General features: G+C 39.7%; 2 long non-coding RNA genes across 2 annotated transcripts in view; one reads left to right on the top strand and one right to left on the bottom strand.

Annotated features, from left to right (window-relative positions):
- Window positions 1–6,423, bottom strand: part of LOC310660151 — a 586,996-nt gene that overhangs the window by 192,115 nt on the left and 388,458 nt on the right. The window lies entirely within an intron of this gene.
- The window catches only part of LOC310660077, a 463,269-nt gene that overhangs the window by 261,301 nt on the left and 195,545 nt on the right, over window positions 1–6,423 (top strand). The gene's annotated exons all lie outside the window — the stretch shown is intronic.

Raw genomic sequence — 6,423 nt, 5'->3', positions numbered from 1 at the left:
GTGCTATGTACATATTTAATCAATTCTTAGGCCACTGGGCTGTGATTTAATCCCAGGTCTAGTACAATCATATTTTTTACTTCCACTGGGCCATGCTGTAATGGACGTTAGCGCTAAACCCCTATGTCTGACTTTTCACATCTTCTTTATTACTAAATCAAGGCCTTGGCATGGCTATTAGAAAAGACACATTGTCTGAGGGGCTTAGATTAACAATGAACCTGGTAATTGTCCGGAAATATATATTTAATTCATAAAAAGTCTTAAATCATGACATAATGTTGAGGACGTTTTTAAAAGAAAATGAAATACTAGTAATCACAAATTAATTGAGAATATTAGAGCTATTCCTTTTCCTGACAGTATAAAACTTTTTACCATTTTTGTGCCACCACTTCTTAAATTCTGTTTTTTCATTAATTCCAAGATGTTAATGATGAAATATATCCATTTTTGATTGCAAGTGGGTAGAGAGCTAGACCATAAGGGTTGCTTTTTCTGTGTTTCAACAGCATTTTCCTGCTCTACATTACCCTCTTTCTCCTTCCTTTCTTCCATGTGAGGAAAGTTAGATTAGGACAACCCCCCCCCACCCCGCTTTTAGGCTGTTGTGTTTAGGTCTGTTCTTTACATACCCAGAAATTTAGAGATCTTATACACAGAATCTGCCAAACAAATGGCTGCAGCTGTCAGCATGACAGTACTGTGCACCTGGTCATACACTTTCCCTGCCTAATCATAATACAGTGGTACCTCAGGTTAAGTACTTAATTTGTTCCGGAGGTCCGTACTTAACCTGAAACTATTCTTAACCTGAAGCACCACTTTAGCTAATGGGGCCTCCTGCTGCTGCCGCATCGCTGGAGCACGATTTCTGTTCTCATCCTGAAGCAAAGTTCTTAACCTGAAGCACTATTTCTGGGTTAGCATCGTCTGTAACCTGAAGCGTATGTAACCTGAGGCACCACTGTATCAAGTTTGTCAGAGCTGATAGCCCCAACCACATTTCATTTCTGGTTCCTCATTCTTCAACTCTTAAGTCCTCCACATCATTTTGCTTTCTTCTTCCTGAGTCCTAATATGAATTTATCCTGATATACAAATCTTTGTATGCAGTTTTGCCTAATGCACGCATTTCTGCCAAGCAATTTCCCCTAATATATGCAACTTCATTATAGTGTATGCATTTTGTACACGTTACTTAACTGGAGAACTGCAATGCATACTATGGTGCAATTCCCTGAAAACTCCATGATAGACTGTATGTGCAAAAGAAATGCCTGTAACATGATGCTTAGGTTAGACTGGCAATAGTCCAGTTAAATCTAGGGCTGTGCACTGGATTCAGCCAAATCCTGAAGCAAATTGGGTCAATTTATGCCTTGCCCAGATTGGGTTGAAGTAGCTGCAAATCACTACAGAGGAGATCAGTTTGTCCCATACAGTGGTACCTTGGGTTAAGTACTTAATTCGTTCCGGAGGTCCGTTCTTAACCTGAAACTGTTCTTAACCTGAAACGCCACTTTAGCTCATGGGGCCTCCAGCTGCCACCGCACCACTGGAGCACGAGTTGTGTTCTCATCCTGAAGCAAAGTTCTTAACCCGAGGTACTATTTCTGGGTTAGCGGAGTCTGTAACCTGAAGCGTATGTAACCCGAGGTACCACTGTACAGGGTTGAGGAGAATTGTGCTGATCTGAAGCTCAGGCAGATGCCAACATTTCAGTAGACAATCATCCTCTGCTCGTCTCCGTGTTCATCACATGACCTTGGGCAAACAAAATCTTTCAGTTGGAGACACACACACCCCATTTGTAAAATGAGAGTCATAATGACCAACTTCAACCAAAGTTGATAGGCATTCGCTAGGTTCAAGGTGAAAATTACTTTAGAAAAAGGACTGCTGTATAAAGGATCAATCGTAATAGCAACAGTACGTATAGAGCTATCAGTATGACATTACTTATTTATTTAAAACTAATAAGAAGATTCTCTCTTCTTATTGTGCCATGTTCCATCCTACTAACACATAGGAAGGAATATAATATAGTATATACTGGAGCTGTCAAATGTATAACATATTTTCTAGGAGGAAAATGCAGAATGTGCAATTAACTTGCTTAGCATGGGTTTCAACAGTTTTGTATGTTTTTCAGAAAGAAATGTTAGCAGTCTGAGAATTGTTGAGAAGGCAGCATGCAACCTTCTGCTCTTTGCAAAATTATTTCCTTTATGATCGCTTCACTTGCAATGTTCATAAAAGCTGGGAAAATATGATGATCAGTTTTTTAAAAAAACAACAACACTTTTTTCTTTTTTGTTTATAACACATCCTCATCCTATTCTATCTATGGGAATCTGTTCATAATAACAACATTATGCACATATATTACTTCCTAGATTGGGAACTATCTGACTAAACTGAATGTGCAGAATATTAATCTAAGCCAAGTCACGGTATAGCCACACTGCATTGCTTTGAGCAGAACATTCACATTTTCATGAAACTAGCTTGGACTAGAGCTGGATCAGGGCCCCTGGTTTGATCAGCCACTATAATAACTTTGCTGTAGAGCAGATCCCCAAACACAAGTATTTAAGTGATATATTATTGGGACATATAAATTGCTAACAGATCCTATGACTTCACCTACTAAGATTATTCCATCTAGGCTGAGATATTTAAAATCACAATGATTTTAATGGTTCCATTTTTTTAAAGGTGTTTTTCTCTCCCACTGAAAAAAGTGGGACACAGAAATGCTTCACTTTAATAGGGTCATGGCCAATATATCAATTTTGTTTAAGTGTGTCCTACTATCCAATACTTTTTAAAGTTTTAATAATTTCATTAATACCTAATATGGATAGTCTATTGTTTTAGCACAGAAATACCTTCATTATAAGGCATTTTCTTTGCTAAAGCAGCAGAATATTGTTAGTCAAACCTTTTCAAAGTTCATCATTGCCAAAATTCAGAAATATACGTAAGTAGGGATTTCAAAAATGACCAATTGGTTGCCTCTTTTCTCTTGCTTTTATCAAAAATGAGTAATTTAGTACAAGAGACATACTGTAAACTTCCTGTACAAAATATCTAAGGGGCACTGGAGATAGTGACTGGGACCAAGAAGCCTTCCAAAAGAGGAAGTGCTATAGTATTAGGTGACTTCAGTTACCTCACAGTTTTAATAAGTTCATGATTGAGTCTGTCTTCATATTCTGAGCAAAGTCCTTCAGATAACACAACAAAACCAATAAACAATTACAAGTTATATAATAGCCTTCTATTTAATTAACGCTTGGCAATTAAAGTTTCCCCAATATATTTTAATTTAATTTTAACATAAGACCACTGTCCAACCAGAAGCTGAAGCAGATTTAAAAATAAATAAAATACAGTTGTTGCTTGGTTGCCTGCCTCAAGAAATCTATTTTCCCTGAACTCTCTCTTTTTCTCTCTCATCCCCTAAACTTGCTTAAACACAACTCATTTCTTTAGAAGCTTACCCACACCAAATGAAAACACATAGAAAATTATCATTCTCACTGTGGAATTCTAATGGAGCATCTCTGATCCCTGCCGTTTACACACACTGGGTGCTTCCGAGTCCATATGTCTAACAGGGACGACTGCAGGGAGAACAAAGATTTCACGGATGGCTTCCGATGGAGTGCACAGGGGTGTCCTGGGGAAAAAAGTTACCTGCTTTTCCCCAGCACATTTTCCGTATCCCCAATTCTGTGCTACGGAATGCAATCAAAAGCTTGTCTGAGCATAGCCTTAAGCTAACCATCATCGCTAATCTAGTCCCAGCACAGTATTTCACATCTTTTATATAAAATTTCAGGCTGGATCCCGGCTGAGGGCTGCTTCATATGTGATATGGAAGGCTGCCGGCAAAAAGTGTTTCTGTGGATTTGGGGACATGTTTGGGGTTAGTTTGATAATGTGGGGTCAATGCAAGCTTGGCATGCAGCCATGAATACTTCACACATGTTCAAGGTGCTCCACATGGAAAGCCAAGAAGGAACGTTAGAGCCTTGGGCTACAGAAGCAATTTTCAACAGCCCTTGGCATCTATGCTGGAATGCAAAAGACAGACCAGTCATGCCCTCTTCCTCATAACTATAAAAACTGTACACTTCTTTTAGATGGTTGCAGATCTCCTGGTGGCCAAGGTGCACCATAGTCCTTCAAGTCCCCCCACATGAATGGGAGCATTCTTTCACTATGGGTTTCCTTACCAACTTAAGCTCAGCCGAAATTCTCCATACGGATCTCATACCACCTTACTGAAATTCATCAGGATCATACCATATTGCAGTGCTCAAAAGATATAAACTTATTAAGCAATAATGAGTAATAATAATAAGCAATCTAATTGCTTAATAACACGAGAAGCTGATATTTGGCATGTAATTAGTTCATTTCATCTCTTTTCTTTAACACTGGCAGGTTCCCCCACCTTCTCCTGACTTAAATGATATAGAAGAGTATGAAAAGGGGTTCTTTTGAAGCTATTTTGTTTTCAGTAATAAGCTGATTTTCCACCAGGTATCAAATTTGCCATTCGGAGATGGCTGCATAACTGGATTTGGCTTTCAGGGCATGACTATAGAAATGAGAGCCATAAGGATTCCCAGTTGTTTCGGCATGACAGCTGTATGGGGTAGAAGGCTCCCCATTTATCATTTTTGTGAAAGCCATATTTCTACGATGGCTGGAACTCCTTGGGGGTATATTGAAACTGACACACAGAGAAGCAGACGGGGGCATTTACCCGGCTACATAACACCAAAGATTTTGTTTCTTTTCTTTGCAAGTTCTGGCCTTTTCTATACCCCTCTTTCTAACCACAATAGGCATAGCTGAGCATTGTCACAACAGTAATCTCAACCCCCTTGAATTAACATTTGGACCCAGGTTACTTTTTGAACTCTGTCTCCAGTTCATTCTCCAAGAAGAAGCTCAATTTGTTCATAGTTATATATATATATATATATATATATATATATATATATATATATATAAAACTATATTGAAGAAGGAGGGAGAAAGGTTCCTGAGCAACATTTGCCCAGATTTGTACATTCCAATGTATTTTTCTAATTTATTTATTTTATCCTATTTAAGATATTTCTTACCTGTCCTTCACCATAAGGTCTAGGGTAGGTTACAACCCTATAATCATATACAGTGGTACCTCGGGTTACATACGCTTCAGGTTACATACGCTTCAGTTTACAGACTCCGCTAACCCAGAAATAGTGCTTCAGGTTAAGAACTTTGCTTCAGGATGAGAATAGAAATTGTGCTCTGGTGGCGCGGCAGCAGCAGGAGGCCCCATTAGCTAAAGTGGTGCTTCAGGTTAAGAACAGTTTTAGATTAAGTATGGACCTCCAGAACAAATTAAGTACTTAACCCGAGGTACAACTGTAACACCAAATCCAATAAAGGACATTAAAACAAACCAAAGAATGTACATCAAATAGCAGAGGTGGCCTCACAAAAACCACAAATACAAATAGATAAAGAAAAGTATATTCAGCAAACAACAGAAACAATATAATGAGATTGCTGAATAATACCGCTTCATGGCTGGTATTTTGTGGTTCTTGACAGTCTTTATCAAATTTATATCAGAGACAATACAGTTTGGAAGGTTCGGGAATTGATAGTTATTGTTAGATGGCAATAGATAAGTTGAAGCATCTCACTAGGAAGTTAAAGCCATTTTGTCTACTTTCAAGTGCTTGTGTCGGCATGGAAAACATTGGCCCAACTGTGTGATGATGAGGCGTTCTGCATGAACGGCATTTGGTGTGGTGATAACATCTGTCTGGAACCATTTGAAGCATCCAGGTGGTGGCTGTAGTCATAATGTTTAAACTGGCTCTCAGGCAGTGATGGGGAGCCTGTGACTCTCAGATGTTGCAGAGGTTGGCAATGTGAATGGAATTGTGTTGGTCACCTGGCTTCCCAACATGGCATATCGCTGCCACTTCCTGAGTTTTCCACAGCCTTGCCCCTCCCCTTCTCAGTAACTGGCAGTACCAAGTCAGTGACACAATCCCACCTGCAGTGCCTGCTACTGACTACAATCCCCACCATCCCCCTAACCATCGGCCCTGCTGTCTGGGACTGATGGGAGTTGGAGTCCAACCACATCTGAAAGCGCATCTGTTCCCCCCCCCCCCCCGCTCCATATGACAAGAGAGATTTGATCTGATTTGTGATTTAAGCTGATCAGTTTTAAAGTGATTCTCACCGGTGACACTGCAATGTCATACCTGTGAACTGCTCCAGAAAACTGGGACAGCCCATCCCCCCCCCCAAGAATATGTCAGCCATTTGGAATACCTTGGCCTTGCATGATTTGAGGCCAAGTTCTCGCCCCCTCAAAAGTGTTTTTTTTCTGGG

Source organism: Podarcis tiliguerta, assembly GCF_965153285.1.
Source record: "Podarcis tiliguerta genome assembly, chromosome: 11".
Classification (NCBI taxonomy): Eukaryota; Metazoa; Chordata; class Lepidosauria; order Squamata; family Lacertidae; genus Podarcis; species Podarcis tiliguerta.
The sequence above is the reverse complement of the archived record's forward strand: the minus strand, read 5'-3'. Positions and strand labels throughout refer to the sequence as shown.